The 23,466-nt window shown below is 40.0% G+C and overlaps 1 protein-coding gene across 2 annotated transcripts in view; it reads left to right on the forward strand.

The window, feature by feature from the left end:
* The window catches only part of LOC308123896 (glucosidase 2 subunit beta-like), a 141,540-nt gene that overhangs the window by 95,530 nt on the left and 22,544 nt on the right, over positions 1–23,466 (forward strand). The window lies entirely within an intron of this gene.

A 23,466-nucleotide genomic window follows, 5' to 3' on the forward strand; every position in this document is an offset into this window, starting at 1 on the left:
TGCTTTCCAATGTAATAATGTCTTATGAAAAACACACTGACAGAGACCTACATTTCCATGGTTGTGACAGCCTTCTTATAAAATATCAAAGCTTTTTATAGTTATGTCTACTCTGAACAACGGAAATCATGAAAAGCAATTACTTGTGCATTACTGTACTCTGCAGGTAGGCATGAACATTACTGAATAGAGAAATGAAACTGTTTTACGAACTATCTTAGAAACATGATGTTAACTCTGGGATAGAATCTATTGCCCCCCACCCCCCACCCCCCCCGCCCCCCGCCCCCACTACTGTCCTAAAACAAAGACTTTCCATATCAAATGTGATGCTTTTCGGTTCGAATCCACCATTTAAGGTTGGTATTTTGCGAGCTCCAAGTCACCCTGGAGAAGGCAAACAGCTAAATCAACTAAATTTAATCAACAGAATGAGCTTCTTTTACTCTCTCCTGCTGCATCCCTATGGCCCCTGCTGGGGTAGAATCTGTTCTCCTCAGGATTGCTTGCCAGCTGGAGCTTTAGAAGCCTGTGGGTGGTTGCAGTTTTGAAAGAAAATTATCTGAGATCTGCACTATGAGAGCTGCACTGCAAATACATTTTTCAGACATCCTTGGAATCGGTGGTTTTCCCATGCCCTTATACACCAGTGTGATTTGTTTGCTTAGTTTGCCATTTAGGAGGCAAAGACGGAAAAGCAATTCTCGCGCATAAGCCAGAAAAATCTACCTCACTGTTGATAGTATTAGATAACATTAGTGCACATTGCCAGCGAGACAGTTAAATATAATGATGTTGGGATGGGGAGCTTGTCTCTGTCTACAATATTGGTCCGGGAAATGTAAAAGAATGGCAGCTATTATATATGAATATCAATTTGAATAGCCTAAACAGACTGAGCTAATGTCATGTGTTTGTTTTTCCACTAAAAAGGCAAACTGTGAAAAAAAGGAAAAACAGAAACTGTTCCTCTACAGATATTTGCATTTTTTGCTAATCAAGAATTGATTCCATCTATAGTATACAATTTACTAACTTTGTCGTTTGAGTACTGGTCACATCAATACAGTATTTTACAATATAACAGTCATTGCAGTATTTTATCCCACGAGTTGGAGGATTGTCTCTTGATGTTTGGGAAATATATATATATATATATAATGTCTGAAATTACAATAGATTTAGTGTTTAGTGTAGTCTAAAACCCTGCGCAAACAAGCGATTGTCAAAAACTGTAGTGCAAGCAAAGCTTTGACAATATATGTCAAGTTAACCTCCTTCTTTAAACATCAACCCTTCAGCCTTTCGCACAGAAACCCGTACTGCGCTCTGTTGCGTTGGGTTTCCTGGCCTATTGGCATCACACACGAGACGCTACTTTATATCCTTCAAATCACTGAAGAGCACAATATCCACCAGCGTCAACTCAGCTGAAGGTCTTTTGACCTACCAGCACCCTCTCAGCAATGTACCAGTTCCCCTCCATGCCTCCCTTTATCCTTGCTGTTCGCCTTGAACCGTGATCCTGAGAAGACGTGACATTGACAGACACATAACCCCCCCCCCCCGCCCCCAGTATCGTAGTAACACAGCCACTGTTCGTTTCCAATAATGAAACAGAATCGCGCCGTTCTCCTTCCAGCTTCTTGATCATCACTTGCAACCATCTTACATCTGTCTTCACTGGTGTTTAGGTCTTTCACATTTGATTAAATTGCTCTCTCTGTTCTTCCATGAGCTGCAGCCAATATTGCAGATAAGTGCCCGAAGCCATAAAAGTTAGCTGTTCTGTAACGCGGCCTATCTTTAATATAACTAATAGCTCTGCATTATTCAAATGAATGGTTTCAACTGGTGCCTGTGGGGGGGGGGGGGGGGGGGGGGGGGGGTGACAGGAGCAACGTTCAGTGTGTGCACCAGCTCTGTGTATTACACAATCCCAGGAAATCTAGAAATCTATTTGCTCATGTTTACTCTTGTTTCCTCTTGTTAAAAATGTTTTGTGTCTACCTGAGGGTGTCAGTGGAGATTTCATTTTTTTATTTTTATTTTAAACTCTTTGGAGAAAGACGATCTTCTCTGGTCGTCTTTTGCTTAGGTATTTCCTCTGCATTGCCTCATGGTGGTGTGAAACCCTTCTGTAAACCGCGGCTTGAAGTCCTCGCCTGTTTGTCCGGTGAAAAATATATAATTACCTTGATTTCGGAGTGGGAGAAAAACAGGCCTTTTGTTGTTGAACAGTTTCAAGTGGAATGATTAACGGCAAGATTAGAAGCGAAGTGTTGCGCAGTGGCACTCTTCACGTTGCTTCCTCATCAGTTTCTCTGGAAATAAATCACATGAATAAAGGCCGACAGAAAGACATTATCCTTAGAGCTCTGGTGTTCAAATGTGTGGGGTGGGCTTTCCCTGTGGGACACCAAAAAGCTTCAGGAAAAATCTGTTTTGTTTTGTCTTTTCAAAATTTGTTGAGGAATCATAATTGAAATAAGATATAAATATCGGGTAAAACTATTATCTTCATTAAAACACATTATTGAACTACATTTATTCTTGGTTTAAAGGTGACGAATTACATAAAGGAGTAATGCAACAACTATAAACAAAATGCTAAAATAATAACAAATACATAGCATTATAATCTATTAATAACTAACTCTCAATCTCTGTCTTTGTTTTTGTGAAACAAAGTACTATTTATTATATTATCAAGTTCACATTTAATGAACTATCTTTTTTACAACACTTGACAAACCCGAAATTTGAATTAAAAACTGCAATTTCATATAATGCCAATATTCATTCAGCTCACCATTTATATAGATGCATTTCAATTTTCAGATCACAATGGATATATGTTGTACTATTTACATCTTCAAATGCATGAAACATTTGGCCACAAAGAATATGGTAGGCTGCTTCGTGTTATGATCAGAAGAACTGGTGAAATTCTAGAAATCATCTTTAATGTAGACATATTTCTGCAGCTGTGTAGTAATCCTGATGACCTGGACTGACTCAGTTATAAGTCTGCATGCCCCTGGTGGTCAAATAAATATATTGCAGTTAATTTCATAATTTCTAAAATCTGGCAAATGTCATCTTGCAGACCTGATTGGACTCTCTGGTGGCCCGGCTCTAGCCCGCGGGCCATACGTTTAACACCTCTACTTTAAAATGATGATCATCAAATACCTTATTAAAAAAAAACAAGCAGGGAGGATTCACAAATGAGTATCGGTCCATAACGGTACTTATGTTTTCTTGGTATGTTAACCTGCATTGTGGTTTTATGGTCTAGAAAATGACTTCAATATGTTTTGTTGTTTGTTCCAGAATTCTTGTTCATCCCCTGGACGTTCCTCTTTCGCATGCTCTGCTGTTTGAGACATGTAAAAACAGGCGTGTCTGCAACTCTTGCTCGATTTAACTGAGATGTGTCAGAATCAATCCATTGCTCAGTCAGGGTCAGCAGTGGGGTAAATGTACTTTATTGTACAACTCTAGTAAGGCGCTGTCTGAAATACAACGTTGAAATGGCAGGTAATACTACGGATGCAACAGCTTTGAAAACATTACAGTCTCATGGTTATAGGCTTGAGTTCTGTTTTGATTTTTGCCTTTTTGGCAGTTATTTTATGTCCTTCATGAGCCTGCCTGAGTCTGAAGCATAAAACAATGTCCATGCTAACTGACTGGACTTTACTGTAAGAGTACAATCGGGGGGGTTTTATTGACACCTCAGTCTTGGGGTTGGTGCAAATAGACTCTTTTCAAAGTATCAAGGAATCCCGATTTTGCATTTTAAGGACAAATATCAGGAACCGTGTTATTCTTTGTTAGGATTAAATGAAGACAAACATAACATAACAAACATTAAAGCTGCATCTTTGCACTCCCTGTATGATCCATTGCTCGTGCAGCGTGATACTACTTAACAAGTGTGTTTTAGGTAACCGACAAGGTTGTTTACGTTTGGAAAACCTTCTGTTCTTCCCCTGCGGTCTCACAAGAATAAACAGAGAACTGTTTTTTCAGATTTCAACACCTAGTAGGACAGTGGTATTCAAAATGTTCTGCAGGTTGAGGGAGCCTCATCGTTCGTCGAAGATTATTAATCTTTAACCACCTTTATTGCTCGACTTCCAAACACCTTTCCCAAAGCCTAGGTTATTTTTCTTTGAATATTACTGAACAATCAAAGGATTGAAGCTCACCCCTCAAAACTCTCCCAAGAAAATCCATGTATTTCACCTGAATTGGACTTGAGGGTGGTGGTGTGTGCTACTCCACCAGCCGGGAATTTAAAATGCAGGCTTCTGACAGTGAATCAGAAATAAGCTTGGCAATTCAGTCAACACAGCCGGGCACAGCATGAAGGGAGACACCCCATAATGAGTTCTCAAAGGCGGAGTCCCTACCTACAGCAGAGTCTAATATTCCTCCTGTGGATTTGTTGACACTCCTCAAAGCAACTTAAATCGAAGGGCCGTGATTTATGCAAGACTGTCAGGTCAGATTGACTCAGCCTCCGCTCTCATGTCATTAGAAAGTACCGCACTTCAGTGAGTCATGCCTGCCACTGTGGTTCAGCTTTGACAGAGAAGAGAGAAGGATAACGCAGCACAAGTGACACTTCCAACTGTCTGTAGAACATCACATGGCCTTAACAGTGCACCGGCTTCTTCGAGGGAAGAAAGAGACTCCGTCAGGATCGCCTAGAGGGAGCTGTTTCAAATGGGATCTAAACCATGGCAAGACGGGTGGTGTGGAGTCCTAGATGTGTCTGTCGAGAGTAACATGGAAATGAAGCGCCATATAGATTTATGTTGTAGATTTCGTAACACTGGGACAAAGGCAGCAAATAGGGTATGACAGGACCGTGGGGCTCTTTAGACAGTAAGCTGCCTGCAGAGATAAAGTATTTGTTAGAAATGGAGACATTTTATGTATGCATTTTTATGCAATTAAAACTCTTAGGAGCACTTGAGTTTTCCAAGATATGAGAATTAATAATTGAAGGAAGACCTTATCCTTCAGTTATAATGCAATTTACACATTCACTCATGAGAGAATGCATGAAGCATAAAGACCCGTCACCACCAAGTACGGATGCAATGAAGAAACGAAAGGGACTGGCGCGCCACACGCAGTCTTGTATGTGCACAAGTGGGATGCCGACCTTGTTTCCTCCAGTTTACGAGGGAGTCATATAGGCAGAAGACCTGTTTCAGCTTAATTGAAATGTTGAAATGAGTGGTTGTGCTGCAGCTGCTTATGCAGGTCCATGTCTGAAGAGTGCGAGGACTTTCTCACGCCCAGAGCGTTCACATTATGATTGATGTGGCTGTTGTTAGATTAAAGCATGTAATTTAACATTACTCTTAGTGAGCTGCTCGTGCAATTAACTTCAAAGGGTCACGGTTGCTCAGTTGTCATTATGGAGGAGAGGCAGAGAGATGGCCCTCACCTGCTTAAGATATGCAAGATATAGCGTCAGTCATGATACAGTCTCTATTGCCATCGTCAAATTCAATTAGTTCTAATTATTGATTTCAGGTCTTCTAAGTGGCTATAGTTAATTGTTTGTATTCACTATAGACTTGAACAATATCAGGAGGATGTGTGAGTGTGCTATATTGAGCCACTAGACAGATGTATTAAGGTTTTTTTTTTTTTTTTCCCTTCACACTCGCTCACATCACACTGAATGAGTTTGAAGCTGAATACTTGGACATAATCTGACTTCCTCATATAGTTTGTAACAAGGTAATCGTCTCTAAATATATCAATTAGTCTCGGTTTTTCAAATTCAGATTAAAACAAATCCCTTCATCTGACTAAAATCCTAGTTGATTTTGTCTTTGATTACATGTGATGAGACATTATGCCCAAAAAGTACCTAAATGGAAGTACGGTATGTTGAATTGTTACACTTTGTTTACAAGCTGTCTGTGGTTTGCACCATCTGCATTCACTCACTATAATCAGTAGGACAGGCGTGACCAGTGGGTAGCAGAAGACACCTGGTAACCAGGACGGCCTTCACAAGTACCCTGGAGGCCATGTTGTCGATATATAACAGTTACCGTAGTACAAATAAAGTGATTTCAAAAGTTAGGTATCTATTGATGAAAAATTACTCCAAAGTGAGTTTACAGCACTTAACCAACTCCAAAAAGCAGACAGCTAACAGCACAGTGGACCTTTCAGTGGATATTGAAGAAAATGTATCCGGCATGACTCATCAGAGACCAAACAAACTACCAAAAATACTAAAAGTAATCAGCAATGTAGATTTAGTTTTAATCAGATGGACACAAATCCATATTCAAATGAAACATTGGTGATGGTAGATTTACTGTGAGTTTGGAGGCAGCTCAGTTCTCCTAATGTTTCCTCGAAGCCATGCTGAGGATCAGAGATGGTTTATTTTCCTGTTGAATCACTGCCTCCCTCGCTCAATTGTGATTCAACAAAGCCCTTGGCTGTCATGATGCTGGTCTCTTCCTGTAAACAACTGAACACAAATGGAGATTCTGCCCAGTCCACAGCGGGGGTTTCTATCTGAAGGAGTGAGAGTTTTCCGTTTGTCCAGCAGACCTGTGAGCTGGCAACGAGTACCTTGTGTATCTGGTGGGGTCATAAAAATCACCACATCTCATCAGTCTCTGTTACGCTGCCAACTTTACAGCCGAGGAGAAGTAGGTCGAGTGTCTTCGAGCCGATTGCTTTCGAAGCAGTCAAGTTTTCTGCTATCTTATCACAGCCCACCAGGACTTCCTCTTTTCTCAGTGAAACAAAGCTGATTTACATCCAAGTTCATCAACTCTATCGTCGTCGTTTCTCGTCTTACTTCTTCGGCTCAATACAGACTGCGCTTGCAGTGCATTTTAGTACAGATCTATCCAAAACACCGATCCTCACCTCCAAATCACGAGCCGCTATTATACTTAATTTCCTCAGCATGGAGGAAATGACAAGCCAACAGTAGATTTGTAACTGCACAGTTCTGAAATTCAGGCAACCGCTGACAAAATATCCAATGACAAGTGTGAAAGACTTGTAAGGATCCTGTTGTTCCCATGTGTTGCATCCCTGTAGATGTGCAGCTGTTCGTCAGGTAGATACCGCTCTCCTCTAATTTGGAGGGCTGCTGTGTGAAACAAGCAGCATCTAAATGGCAAATTAATTACATTGTAGGGTGAAGTTGGAAAAAGTTTGAGAACACCGAACGTGAACTGTGAGCATTTCCCTCCCCGTGGTACATGTGAAAACTTGTTACTGTTTGGGTAGGCTCGGCCGCTTTCTACTAAATCAGATGTGAAAACCATGACAGTCTTTGTCAGTACAGAAGAACAAAAATCTTATCCTTCATGGAAGCCTACAGGCATTTACCTGCAGGAGAAGTAGTTCTGTGATGGAAATGGAAAGTTTCACTAATCCCGAATTTTGCCTCAATCCAACAATCATTATGCAAAGTAATGGAATTACAATGCAATATTTTCTATTGGTTGTTAGTAGTTGTGAATCGTAGCAGCAGTCATCATGTGTTGGGTGATGAAGCAGTGGTAAATAATCCCAGGCTGCCTGAGGTCATACGGTCGAGGCATTGGATGTCTTGGAACCTGTTTAACTTTCTCACCTCAGATTTTAAACCACAATGAAAGATATGTCGACATGCTCATCAGGTTTGAGACAGTCAAATTTAAAACAGAGTATATCAACATTAAAGTATATTGATTGAGTGAAAATGTGCTATGTGAGTAAAGTTAATCTTTCATTTACACCACAACTCACTTTTGATTACAATAAAGACTAACTGAAAAAATAACACCGCAAAAAAAGCCTTGAATATCACACAAACTTAGCTTTTCATTAGTTTCCCATGAAGACTTTAAACTGCAATGTCTTATGTATTGTTTTGATAGAGTTATTAAACATCCGCAGTGCCACAGAACAGATTAGGAGCCAAAAAAGAGAAAATTAAAAATCACCAAACTAAGTGCTACAAATTTTTTTTGAGAAAGATTCAAGTGAGATGATGAGCTACTGACTCATAAAGTAACAAACCTTTTCATGTTTTTACCCACAAAAATGATTTGATGCCTTGTAAAAAAAAATAAAAAAAAGATGTCTGAAGACCACAAAATCTAAATTGTGGATTTGATTCACTTTGGGAAATTTAAGGAATATTCTCAACAAAAGTTGAAATTAGTTTAACAAAATGTCCACAAATTAGGACAAATTCGCAATGTGGCCACACTTCCAAGAAGTATGCTTTGAGGTGGACTCCAAAGACGACAATGCAGTATGATTAAATAGATGTTGGGACATGGAGCCAAAAGGAAACTACATGCTTACATGAGAATATTTTTTACTGATGGGTACGGTGGAGGAAGTATCATGATGTGTGGCTCCTTTCATGTTTCAGGGACTGAACCATAATTCTGGAAGTACATTTTGTACACAATAAGGAGAAAATACACAGTCTGGAAAAATTTCGATTTCAAAATGTTCTGTGATGAGAAATAGTCCAAACTTTGCTTCTCAATGTGCAAATCTGATCAGCTGCCAATATAAGCTGCCAAAGATGTGATAACATAGGATTTCCCCATTTGTCCGCTAGCATTGCATATTTTAAATGTGTTAATTAAAGCCATAATAAAGTGTACAACGCATATGATTAGTCTATCATTGTAACTTTATTGTATCACGTAGTTATGATTCATTTATAACGAAACTGAAAGACAGTTTGAGTTCTGAATACTTTATCTCACCACTGTAGTCGAATTAGAATTGTGCAACAAAGGCTTCATTTAGCCATTTCTTTTTCCTTTAACTTTAAGTACAGAGCCAAGTAATGCAAATTACACATTATATTCATTTCTGTATTTAACCATTCAGGCCACTAAGTTGGTATAAGGAAAAAAGGCCATTTCAGTAGTGGTCGGTGATGAACAAAAATGAACAACAGGATTTTTTTTAAGGTTTAACAAAGAGCCCCAGGAGAGAAACCAACATGTAGTTAAAACCAATAAAACCCAAAAGAGACGGAAGAAAAAGCCTTGCTGTATAAAAAAATTGTGATTCCTCTGATAAACAGTGTTTATCTTATATTCATTTTCCTGCTGTGTCTCATTTACAGTTCCTGCTGAGACAACCTGAGCCTCCTGGCGAGATCAACCGACTTTATCTCATCTAATCAAATCTAATATGATCTATTTCGGCAACTGGAGGAACTTCAGTGAAAGTGGAATTTCCATCCAGCATCAATATTTTCCTTTGAGATGATGTATTATCATGGCAAGTTTCAACTGAACTATATTGTATTTTGTGCCTTTGTCGAAAAGACACAGTACAACAACTCCATGACAATATAGCATCAACCTTATTTGACCAAAGTCTTTGACGATTCCCGTTTTCCAACCATCATACGCACTTCAAATCTATTAAACAAGCAGCTCCACATTCTGCACAGGGTTCACTTTGGATCAGTTTCCAGTGAAAGATGGTTACAGGTGCATTTTTCGACCCCTGGAGGCTCCGGGCAAGAGGCATCGTGGGGACCTCCACACACAAACACTGACTTAAACAGTAACTGGTTCTCATAACGAGGATTCAACACGCATCTTTTAATTTTACAGTGTATTTAAAGGTGAATGGAAACATAAGCAGCTTTGCTTTTAAGCAACTTTGCTTTTAAGCAACTTTGCTTAAAACATTTAAATTAATAAATAAAAAAAAATCTGCTGCTTGCAGGCCTTGGCTTGTGCAAATGCCAATACTATGTCCTCAATGACTAAAGACCTTCAAACATCACACTCTGTAGAAATCACTGCTTCATCTGTCACACGAATTACCTCAAATAGGTTTTTATTAGCGCTAAAGCTGAAAAGATTCTTTAATCAAGGCAACGGGGACAGGAAGACACGCTTGGATTTGTAATTACAGATCGAAAAATGATTTTATTGTGTAAGTTATTTAGAATGTTGTTTGGTCAAGAGAAGGATCATAAAGTGACAAATGTTACTCACACATAGTTCTGGGTACTGGGCTTTCGGGGGGGCAATTTCAGGACGGACCGAAAACGCCTTCACAGGTTTACTTAATGTGACCTCTTTTGAATACACATAATCAATTGTTCAGTGTTTCTGTTCTCTAACAAGGACCTGAACCACAAAATTCAAAACAGGCAGCACTATTTGTGATTTATTACTTTATTGGCTACGGTTTTTAATTTTCAAGGCTTTTAATTTTTTTTTTAATCCTTCTTTAATAAATTATCAACCAGCCAAGTATGTATTCCTTTATTAAAGTATTATCAAAATCTTATTATGATATCACATTATTGGCTGTGTTACATTTGAAATGGCCAAAATGATTTTGTTATTGGCTGATGTTGGTGGAAACCCCTTTTCATGGGAGCGAGCTTTGTCAACAGGAATTCATCCTGCTGGTCCACAATATTGGCTGCACTATTTCTTTTTACAAGTTGAAGGGTATGATGAACCAGCCCATGTTTAAATAAACACTCGACGTATGTGGCGGGGGTTAAACTCCATCATCACTTGGAAACCTAAAGGAGGATCCATTACAAATGTTGACCCATCTTTGCCAAATGAACTTTCTGACTTTTATTGTCGCTTTGAAACTGTAAACGTTGAGTCTGTTGCTTTTCCTGCTTGTAATGAGCCGAATGGCTTTACCGTCCTTGAGGAGGACGTCCAGAGGGTCCTCTCCAGGACTAAAGTTAGGAAAGCTCCTGGTCCGGACCGTACCCCCCCCCCCCCGTGTCCTTAAACTGTGCTCTGTGAACCCGCTCCAATTTGCATACAGCGAAAACAGAAGTGTTGAGGAACGCCATTTCCTTTGCTCTGAACTCTGCCTACAAGCATCTTGACAATGGGAAGTCATACCCTGGAATGCTATTCATAGACTACAGTTCAGCTTTTAACTCAAAGGTCCCACCAATTCTTAGTCACAAACTCAAATACCTTGGACTTGATGATGCCATTTGTAAATGGATTTTAAATTTTTTTGACTTGCCGACCACAAAGGGTCAAAATCAATGGTTGTATTTCTGATGAGCTGTATGCCAGCAGTGGTTCCCCGCAGGGATGTATTCTGAGCCCCCTGTTGTTCACGCTGTATACTAAGACCTTGTAGCATCTCATGAAAGTAATGTGATTATTAAATATGCAGATGATACAACCATCATCGTGCTTATCAGCTCAAAAAGTGAATCACATTATCGTGAGGTGGTAGAAAATGTTGTTCAATGGAGTAAGGTAAACAACTTGCTTTTGATCAAAAAACATGGGAACTTGTTATCGACTTTTGTCACAATAGGAATCAGGTGCCCATTACTATCAATGATTCTGAGGTGCAGATTGTGGAGGAATGTAAATTCTTGGGCGTGGCTCTTTCTCTTGATTTGAATTGGTGCTCTAATACCAGTAACATTGCGAAGAAAGCAAGACGGCGCCTCTTCTTTTTTACGCAAGCGCCGTGATTTTACTCAACATGCTAAGATTCTTTTAAACTTCTACTATTGCGTAATCGAGAGTGTTTTAGCCAATTGTACTACTGTGTGGTCTGAAAATCTCCCTCTGAAAGAAAGAAAATACAAAGTGGTTCGCTCGGCCAGCAGGACCATTGGCTGTACTTTGCCGCTCCTGCAGGCTACACATAAAGCGAGACTCTCGAATCGAACTTTACAAATTGCGAACGACGCCTCGGGCCATCCTGCCGGGGCCATTTTTGAAATGCTTCCTTCAGGGAAACGATGTCACTCCATCAAATGTTCCACTGATCCACTGGTTTGTTTCCTCAAGCTGTGATGACTTTAAACAAGGCACTTTAATTTTGTATGGACTTTTCATTGTACAGTATTTTACCCTATAGAATTTTATGTGGCATTGATTGATTGATTGATCATTTTTTGAGCCCTTTGAGCTCCCTTGCACATTTTCTTCCAATGTGGTTTTCACACTACAAATGGCCAATAAGCTGAAACTGGAAAACCTGAATCTGTGCCGAAGCGGATTTAAAACAGGATGCAAAACCTGCAACTCTTTCCAGGGGACATCCGTGCCAGCGATGAGAGCGCCACACCGTTTAAGTCTGCATTTAATGACACGTCTGTGGCGGCATTAGCTGTGATCGCTTTGATCCTGGTTACCCAGAGCATTTTATCCAGTCAAACATTTGACCCCTTTAATATGGGTATCGAGGAGGGGCATCCGAGTGGTGTAAATTGGAAGGGATTACTCCCATCGCGTCACGGCACGCAAAACACCTGTAATTGAGAGTGATATTTAACAACCAGAGGACTAAACTTCTCACCCTGAGCGAGGCATGATGTGTTGTTTCAATGTTCCACACAGAGAGGCAGAAAACAAGTCTAATAGGAAGTCAATTTCCCCTCGAAAAGTGTTCCCTTTCAAATGTCAGATGATATAACGGAGTTGTACAGAGCAGAGGTATATTTAGTAATGCAAGTAAGAGTCATTACGGTGTGATTATGTCACCTTTCGCCGAAGGCATTATGCAAAGATACATATTCACCAAACCTTTATCGAGCAAATCGGTCTTGGATTTTGTGTTGATCTCAAACCACTGTTTACTGGGCATTCACTTTGGTGTATGACTTAGTTCCAAGCAGATAGAACGAGATAGTAGGTATATGATTGGAAACTTGATATTTTAAACTGTTCTGATGGGTGCAGGGCTTTTAACTGGAACTATAAATCACCAGGGAGCTACGTCGTGTGTTTAATTTAGGCTTATTCGTCATTTTAATAATCTTAACAGGTGATTTAGGATACCATGGTTCTAAACAAAGCAAATATCGTCTTCACTTTGAAAAAAAAGCTAATTTATAACTTATTCAATGTATAGGGCAAGACAAAATACTTATGCAAACATGATCAGAGACAAAGAAAGTCCACTTGCAGTGATGTTGAATCAAATACGCATAGAATCGTCTCCTCAATGAAATAAGATGGAAGCCAAGAGACAAAGGGAGGAAGTGGGAGGAAGTTGGTGGAGATTTCTCTTTTTCTCTGCTCCCACTATATGCAGTGAGGTCACAAGCAGTGTCAGTGTGTGTGGTTTTAAATAATGATAAGTCCTTCATGAGAGAAAGTTATTATGTCTTATTAGCAAATTAGAATTACTGAGGTAGGAAGTTCTGACAGGGATGGAGTCAGAAACCACATGAAAATTCAATGCAAACATATTACAACCAAGTAAACATAGATATTAGTGTTTGCTTGTGCTGGGTAGTTAACATTAACTTGGTTTGAAGCAAAAGTAAAGTAGAGTTCTTTAGTGTGAAAGCCACGGTTGATGTGAAATATGATAGAATAGCACATGGAGCTAAACATAGTATCTCATACAACCCCTCTTCAGAATCCACACTGTACCTTTAAGCTGTGAAATCCCTCCCTCCTTTTTCTTAGCACATTTTTTAAACATAGCCCTTATTGTGCGAGAGGCAGACCGGAGTTGAAGTTGAACTGAATTTGTGAGAACAGATGTTTTGCAGCTGCTCTCTAAGCCTCTTATTATTGGCTTGTGTTTTTCTTTTTTCTTTTTTTTTGTCTTCCCACTTTTTAATGTGGGAACTTTAATTATCACCTTAAGTTATGTTGAAGTAGATTTCCTAGCACGAGAATGTGTTAGGAATCATTTTTCTTACACCTTTGAGGGAGAAAAGTGAAATAGTTATTCTGTACTATTTTGAACCAATTTGCGCCACACTTCAATAAAATGTTTACCATTTTGTATATGTTATCAGATTTACACCCATGTATATGATTTACACGGGATTACTTGGTGGGAAAAAAAAGAAAATGCACCTTTCAATGTTTATTTTGCTTCTTTATGAATAAATCACATGACAATTCAATGTAATTTTTTCCACTTTTCATAAAAAAAATTTAATAGAATTTTCATACATTTTACATGCGTGTGATTTTATTACCGTTAAATGGCCAATAAATGTAACTCTCACAAATATAATCCGGCTCTTTCTTCTGTCAAATCTTCAATGTCTCAACTGTAAATATTTCCAATAGGAAAACGACAACTGTAATAACATTCTTCTGAAAAAGATCTGTAGATGTTGTTTGCTTCTTTTATTTCCTATTGATAGAAAATAACTACGAAAACGTCAAGCTGTTTAAAACTAGGCCTTATAATTTATTGGCTTTTGCACTCATCAGGTTCTGTGCAATGGGCTCTGCATCAGGTGGAAAGTCAGTGTGACTTTGTCTTATTAATATCACAAATATAACATCTACCATGTATAAGCACAGCTCCAGAGTTTTCATACTGTGACAATGTTTATATAACGTGTAGAGTTGCTCCATAATCACAAAGGACTTCTCTTCTTTTATACGAGCTCCATAAAGAAAATTCACAGAGCCACCCACACAATGATCATGATGCTCTTCTAGAAATGATACGAGTCCGGGAAATGGAATTTTAAATAGTGATCCTAAAATTAGCGACATCTCTGGGATTTGATTCCATAATTGCTCTTGAGACCTAATGAGATGACCGCTCAAAACTGTGAAGGAGCACCAAAAATAAAACTCAGATCATGGCTGCACTTTAAAACTTTTACTGAGGAAAAGAGAAAGGACCGAGACGTTGCAGAACTTTTTCACCACCGAGACATAAATCAAATGGCCTCCCTCCCGCCTCCTTCCTCTCCTGCAGTTGGTGCTCTTATATTAGATGCTGTCCTGGGGAAAAAAAAAATAAAATAAAGAATAAGCGCTGTAGTAAGACAAGGAAATTGCTCCTCCTAAGTATAGAATAGGCGACCACTTATTATGTAATGAAAGTGCAGAACAGTTATAACAGCACAGTACTTGGGAGCAGTTCCTGAATCAGCGGTCATCTGGTTTTAAGTCCTAATTCTATGGTATTACACAAGCTTCATTAAAATGACTTGTTAAATGGATAAATCTGTGCAATGGTGGATATGATTTTTTACGGTTAATTGATTTCTAATGTAATATTCTATTTTTAACAAAACAAATGTGAGTAATTTATATTGCAGCATGCCCTCCTTATTTTAGGTCATAGCTATTTACTGTACACCCCAACAGATCGAGTGCTTTCTAACCGAGCAGAATTAAAAGAAACAGGCGCAATAGAATATGTTGGACCGTTACTCAACTCTGCATTTCTTTGTGTTATACTTAAACAGAGAAGGGGAAAAAAAACCCTCATCAGCAGTTATCCGAGTTTAGTCCAGGGAATGCCCTCTTCCAGGTGCCTGTTATATTCTTATCCACTCAGTACACCGTGTGCAGTGCAGGTTTTTTTTTTGCTGCACCGTCCACTGATGGATTTCTTCATGGTGTTTTAGTGTGGCCTTAGCACTCCAGTTAAGCATTGCAGTCACATAGAGGATTGGTATTTTAGTCAAGCTGAGTGACAAAGGTGCGGCGGTAACCTGCACCAAAAACACTCCAGCGAGGCGTCGGCTTGTTGACACAGGGGCTTAAAGCTGGAGCTGCTGATTAAAGGACAGATAGGCACTAGACAACCTGACAAGCAGGTCAGATGATTCACTATTGATTCAGACTGCGGAGAGAGAGAGAGAGACACACACACACAGATCAGGTGTCTCCACCAAACAAAATCTCTAATTTTCTCTAATATTCAACAACATGAATGTGACATCAACAATTAGTTGTGCTGCTGCTCCGAATCGTCCTGAAGGAAAAGCCCAACATTTTGGGGGAACAGACCTTTTGTGTTTGGCGTCTGATGAAGAGGATCGATACCACCTTGTTAGCTCAGCTGAGCACACGTCGCGGAACAAGGGAGAAAACGAGTAGCCGGAGTGTAAAAATGGCAGGTTGTGCTGTAGTATTATCGGGGGAGGTGTGCAGGGCTACGGCGCTGCCGGGTGCACTGACTTCCTGCACCGTTGTACCTTCGTCTTTGAGGCTCAGAGGCCACCGGCGGAGACTTCAGGCCAGGCTAACTGCTCCACTTCAAGTCTCTGGGCTCCTCTGAGCTAAACTTCTCCTGGCTTCTCGTGTATCTCCACCCTTTAGGGTCTGCAGATTAATAGGAATTAAATCGGAAAAGTTTGTTTACAAGAATATATAAGCCAGTTTAAAATGCTCCAAAGACAACTCCAACACAATAAATTACCAAATCTCCAAATGGAACAAAAATGTTCCCTTTATTTTGGTACTAAAATCCAAATAGACACTGTGGTTGCAGAGACATGATCTTTTATTATGGGTATATCATTTTTCAGCCAAAATCAATAAAACAGGCAAACTTTTAAAAGATTTAATGAGACTACACCTGGGGAACACAAAGTTTGAAGTCATTCAATTGCAATGGTTGAGTTGAGATCACGATCTTATGGAGTTGCTCCTCCGTCTGAGGAGGCAAACGGCAACACGAACTAACCCATCTCTCCCAAGAAGCCACAGAAATACCTGATAGAACTCAGTGATTTAATCAAATGTATTCGCCGTGATTAAGTTCTAACAATCACACCCAAACACCTTTTTTTTTTTTTTTTTTTTTTTTTTTCCCCCATGGAGAAATGACTAACGAAGCAGAAACACAAACAACTGCAAACAGGTTCTTCCCAAAGTTTGAGATCGTATGGGAGGTGGCCGTGTGCCGCTCAGGTGAACACAGCACTGCGCTGGAACACATATTTAACAGACGCAGGTGTGAACGCCGTAGTCTTGCCAATGCACAGCACTCGATATCATTGTGCTCTTTTCCAGCTGCGCACCTGCCTGAGTCTCCTATATGGGGAGGCCTCGCTTGTAGAGTTTATAATCTTCTGATCCCAAAGTTGGTGGTTCAATCCCCATTTCACCTTCCGGACACTTTACATGAATCGCATGCGTGTGTGTCATATGTCAATGGGGAGTATTCTGACCGATCACGTCAGACCACAGCATGTATATGTGCATTTATTAACAGGATACTAATGGAACCTCCCTCATTTATTACAAACAGTAAAACTTTAAAAATATAGTATCAGAATATATCATAAACCACAATGTTTTTCCATTTTTTTTATTCTTTTTAAAAAACTGCTATAAATATCACTTGACATATATATATATATATATATATATATATATATATCAGTCAGATTTGATGCGTACACTTGAGATCCACAGGAAGACCAGGTCTCAGTCGTATATGGTTAAATCACATCTGGGTGTGGATTTCACTTTATCTGTAGTGTCAAGAGCAAAGACAAATACCTTTCAAGCAGTTTGTGCTGAATTGAACTAATTTTACGTTCATATAATTGTGACAGTCAAAACTGTGGCATTGTGCCTCTGTTCTCTATATAGGTATTAGTCAGAAAGCCAATCACAGGGTAATGGAAAAATAAATGAGAGACACATTTCTTTTGAAATGATCAGCATATTTATGTATTTTCCATTCAGCTCAGGAGTGTTGTAGAGCATATAGTTGCTATTATTTTAATAGTTTACTGTGACTGTCAGTAGTTGTAATTGTGCGTCCTCTGATCAGGTGCTAAAGCAATGAATTTTCCAATTTTTGTATTTTTTTCTCATTGCTCCACAGGAGAAGTGCACTTATTTTTTTTAAATGTACAGTTTCAAATTGTATTAGCTTCGTTTCTTCCAAATTTTTTTTTAAAAGAAGCCTTTTTATGTACAGTATTACATGTCGGTTGCTTTCCTAACCTATTTTAAGCCTAAATATCACGATCTCTTATCAGTGGATTTATTTATTTCATAAATAAAGAAAATGAATCTTAAATTTAATCAACAGCACAAACATGACTCAAATAAGTGAAGCTTTCCGGAGTGTCACCTGTTATGCAACGGCAACGCTGTTATGAAACACATTCTATTTACTAAATGTGTGACCTAAGCTTTGCTGTGCGCTATCAAGATAAATAGTGTTGGTTTGCTTCAAAGTTTGCTAATAAACAATTAACCGTGTCACTTTATGTTGCCAGGTCACCTTTGACTCCTGGCGTGGCGGCTGAGCGTAACGCGCCGATACCTGCAGCTCGTGTTGATGCTGCTGCAGTTTGCAGTGTCACCTCCGGTGAACTCCACCCACGCCGTCACATAGCAGTCTACCAGGAGAAGTGCCTAATTGCTGTCTCTCTCTCTCTCTCTCTCTCTCTCTCTCTCTCTCTCTCTCTCTCTCTCTCTCTCTGTCTCGGTCTCGACTGGATGTCAGTGGACTGAGGAATAAATATGCTGAACATTTTTTTTTTTTACTTTTTAAAAATGCCCAAGAAAAAAAACCACTTGAGTGTGTGACATTTCATTGTTTGTGGGTGGTTGCGTTTGAGTCCAGATAGGGTGATGGCATACATGCAGCTCAAACCAAACTTACCTGACCAAGTAAAACTATATAACATTACATTCATGAGACATATTTGCCACATAATTTTTTTTTTTTTAAAAAGCCTCTAACTTTAAGAGCTTGTTTGTGCTTTCAAATTAAGCTTTTATTGCAAAACAAGCGCTTCTCAGCTGGTCTGGCTTCAGCACCCACTGTCACCCATTAATGTCAAGCACCCAACCCTAATCAAGGCAAAAACAACAACAATATAGAGTCAATATTGAATGTTGTGGGGCTTCGCCAAATCTTAATTGTTAAGGAGTGAGTGGATGAAGCTACATTGGTTTTCGTATTAACATTTTCTTTCCCCGCAAACAAACCCGCGTTTCACCGAAAACAAGTCGGTGAACTACTTTCAGGTCACCACCCACCAAGCGAGAATCGCTCCTCTATAACAATTGTCTCTATTTCCGTACCCACCTTTCACCGATTAGGACGATTCCCACCAATACTGGAGTGGAGGGAAGCGTAACGGACAATCAGACACATATTCACAAATGGTGACAATTTAGAGTCACTAATTAACCTAAAGTGTGTGTTTAGAGTGTAAGACAAAGCAAAAAAGAGGAGAGAAAGTCCACACATGCACAGGTAGAACATGCAAATAGTATAGTTGTGAAGTTGTTAACCACTCAACTCCCCTACCTCTAACCCTCTCTTCTTCTTTTATATGAAGCTAAACCGTACTATTACTATCAAACATCTGCAACAATAAAAAAATATGACGGAGAAGTGCAGCTATCCATTTAAGCTCTGCACTATTACAATATCCATGATGTACATTTCTATATGTGAGCAACTCCAGCTCACATCTATGACAACTGAGTAAATGTGACAGTGAATACTGGCAACGTTGCACTGCGTTATCAATTGATTGACTTCACGGCTTTTAGCAACATACCTGCTGTTGGTTCTGGTGTTATTAAATTTTAACGCACTGATATATAAATACAAGGAGTTGGGGGAGAATTTATGTTGAACAACCATGAAGACTTGTAGGTTTTGTTATACTTGAGTTTTTATCAGCTTACACTCAGAAAGAATTCCGCACCAAACATTGTTTTGGCTCCAGAAATCAGTCGATTTATGAGGGAACTGAGCCTGCTATCCAATCCAGTGAGGCATAAAATACTACCTCTGGGCCTAAGAGGTTGCATCGAAGATATTTATTCTCTAACTGTATACCTTCAGGCCCGAGAACACCTGCCAAAGGTTGACACCGTGGTACCAACTTATTATGGCTCGTGACAGAGCCGCATTGTCAGACGGTGACAGCTCCAACGTGGGGAGGGACCGAAAAAGACGCAGTGTGGAGTTTAGGGCCTGAATGGGATGATCACTGTTGTCATTTCTGATCTGCTGCCTCTTGTTATTATCAAAGGCTCAATCAGTGACCCAGCATGTTTTATCTTCTTGTCTTTTTCCTCATCCTTTGTATCCTCTACCCAGTGGTCCCCCCTGGTCGCACGTCATCGTCTGTCATATTGAGCCTGTATAGTCGGTGATTCATATGCGCGGCGTCACCGCCGGCTCCCTTCGATTCCCTCCCACTCACTTTTATTTCTTTCTATCCCTCTGTCTTGCCCTCTCTTCTGTTTTTGTCTTTGTTCCCCCGGTTTCTTCTTGGTGTCACATTTCCATGACGTGTCAGTCGCCTCTCACGAAAGCCCTTTGTCAACACTCGTCCATCTTCGGCAGATATTTGCTCTTCCGTGCCACGCTGTGTTGGATTGCTAAGGATAGCCGGGGACAGTTTGTGTAAATTAGCCTGTTTAACCTTTCTGCTATGTCGCGCTTATCTAACGCAGATGGCAGAAGATGAAGTGTCCGTCTCACAGACAGACAGCTAATCAACCTGCAGCTCAGTCTTGCATGTTGGCCATTTCTAATCTCGTCAAACTTTTTCAATTTTTTTGCCAACTCCACAGTTCTGTTTTCTTCCAGCGTTGTTTTTTTTTTTTTTTTTCTCTTCTCCCTCTTACACTGCCACATGGAGACGAGCGTTCAAGGTCAGATCGCAGTGCCCCCACACACAAATAGACTCGCAATTTGTGTGTGTGCTGCGATGGCGTGTCAGCAAAAGTGGGCAGGGATGGATGGTTTTGCCTTGAGGGTAAGAGAGAGGGTGATAGAGAGAGGGAAGTGAGGTACAGACATACCGGGGTACTCCCTTGTGGGACTCATTTGATAGCTTTTTCATTGCGTTACCCCTTTTTTTTCCCTCCCCCTCCCTTCCTGTCCTCGGTGTGCCTCTGTCTATCAGGTGCCATCTGTTTGTGGGCTCAAATGAGGATGTTTGTAGTTCCAGAAACACCTGCTTCACAAACTTAATGAATCTGGTGGCTCGTATACGGAACAATAAAGCCAGTGTCAAGAGGGAATTCGCATTTATTTATTTTATTATTCATTTATTTGGTGTGGAAGGCACATCTCACATTGTTTTATCTGTTGTATTTTTTTTTTTATTTATTTTTTTTTAAGGTTTCTGGACGAGAAATGGCTGTACATGTTAGAAGAGTTGAACCGACATGGGTTTCCACTTCCATTGGAGCATTTTCAAAAGGTCTTTTAAGTGCGGGTGTCCTGCCAACTTGTTTTATGAAGTTGGAGGCTCCATGAGGGGGTCGAGTGGCCTTAATAGACTCGAGATCAGCTGTGAAAAATAAGCCCCGTACGAGCACTTTTATCCTGAAACGAGAAAGCGGATAATGAGCCCGACCCTGTACCTGGGCTGGAGCCACACTGTGTGTCTTTGTTCGTTTCAACCCAGCGCACTTGTCTTTTTTCCCCCATCCCGCCCCGACGTTCCTAAAACGTCAATGTACTCTGACCAAATTAAGCCAGGACTGGGCCGGCTGGAGCTCGGCTTGTCTTTCAATCACGGGTTGTTGGTTCGATCCTCCGTCTCGTCCTGTAATAATATTATATATAATATAGAGACGTGTCAACAGTGTCAATGGGTGAAAACATGCTATACTATTAAATCCATCTACCATTATTCAGTGGGGAGTGTTTGTGATATTTCAACGGGGCAAACTTTACAAGCAAAGGTTTTTGACAAAATATTATGAGGATCTCAAGCTGTGTGAGTTACATCCAGCTGTTAGCTGCTTGTCGAAGAACCCCCCCCCCCCCCCCCCCCCCCCCCATGTCTCAGGCTGAGTTTTAGAGGTTTGCCAGACCAAACATGACAAGTGGGAACAGACCCTTAAAGTCTGCGTGTAAGTACATTCAGAGATTTGTTTCTGAATGGAATATACATTTTTGATTTAATCAGGAATGCACTGTCAATGAACCCGGGTTGTAAAATGACATTGATGTTTTGAGATACCGTCGTAAATTGTCTCAAAATGATGAGATAAAGAAGCATTTTTTGTGACTAGGAACTTTGTACACCTGACACTGCAATAATCATGTAACACTGGGTAGATTAATGATAATTAGCAAGGAGAAACTCGGATTCTTTGTCTGTATAAAATGTTAAATATCGTTGCACTATAACTTTATTGAATTTGCCCAAATTTGTAAAGTTATCATATTCTTATCCACTTAAGAATTTCATTTTTTTCTCCATTTTTTTTCTTTTATTAACCTTGTAGTTTGAGACACAGGGCTGCACAGTGGTCTAGTTTGCATGTTCACCTTGTATTTGAGTGAGCGTTCATCCCGCAGTTCAAAAACATGGCTCTGAGCCAAATGATCTGTACGTGTGAGTGTCTCTGCCTCTGTTTGCCCCGTGATGGACTGGTGAATTATCCTGGGCAGACTCTGCCTTTGCCCACTGAGATCAGCTCCAGGATTCCCGCAACCATAAATTGGGATGAAGCAGATGTAAAAAGGATAGATGTATATTTTATCACTGTGCTGTAAGGATTTTAGTTTGTCTCTTAAAATCACCATTGTTTGAGAGCTCAGAACAGAGTATTCAGATTATTATTTTTTTTTAATCCTTTTGAATTCTGCTGCAGGAAATTAAAAGATGGTGTGATATTATGTCCAAACCACCCCATATAATACTTTGATCAGTTTATTATGGAGATCTTTCGATATATCTCTGGCTAAATGAAAGCAAACAGCAACCGACAACAGATTACTGGATCAGTGGAGTGAGTTAAATTCTTTTGAGCTCCATTAATGTATGAAATGAAACGGCAATAAAATCAAGAGTCATTTTCAGAAATAGATGACATAAAAAACCTCCATGGTCGCCCTACAAAAATCCACCCAGCGTTCATCTAAATCAATACCAATCATCCATTATTTATCTTCAGTCTGGGCCGTGGTCCTCATGTGCTGTAAAAAAGCGTCACTCCTGTGGATGGGGGAAGGGGCTTCCTCATTGTGAAGTGTACAGTAGACATGAAGGGATAAATGGACAAATGAAAGTCTCCAAGATGAGAAGCATTTAATATAGTCCGCAAACAAGCGCAAAGGAACTCTGCTACCAATCCCCTACTTCTCCTGCTATCTCTGATCTTCATTATTTTCTTTTCTTTCATCTTGCTTTTCCCTCGTACAGCTTTTGATCCCCTTTGCACATCCCGGCCACCGTCTACTTAGATACTTAGACCCGAGTCATTCTCTCTCTCTCTCTCTCTCTCTCTCTCTCTCTCTCTCTCTCTCTCTCTCAGCATCCCCTGCTCTTTTCACAACAGTCAGTGTAATGGTTCAGATGTCAAGGAAAAGAGCCCAGCTGTCTGTCCCTCTGTCAGTTTCACCATTAGGGTCTTTGATCAGTTTGTTACTGGAGCCAGTGATCATGCCTCGGCTCTTCAGCGCCGTCGCCGCCAAGTACATCAGTGACGGTCTCTTCTGGCAGTTCCTCTTGACTTCTTTTTGCCTTCGTAAGAGGACTGTGGGTGGTGGCTCCTTGTCAGTATTTTTGTCCCAGCAGGTAGCCTTAGAGATTTAAAGCCATCCTGTTCTGTTCAATAATCTTTCCCGCTAAAACATAAATAGTGCCCCCCTGCACCACCTTTTTTTTTTTTTTTTTTTTTTTTTTTTAAACCTCAACTTTTGCTGTGTTAATCCGTCAGCGGTGTTTTCATTTCAGCATCGTATTTT

The sequence above is a fragment of the Lipophrys pholis genome, assembly GCF_963383615.2.
Source record: "Lipophrys pholis genome assembly, chromosome: 18".
Taxonomy (NCBI): Eukaryota; Metazoa; Chordata; class Actinopteri; order Blenniiformes; family Blenniidae; genus Lipophrys; species Lipophrys pholis.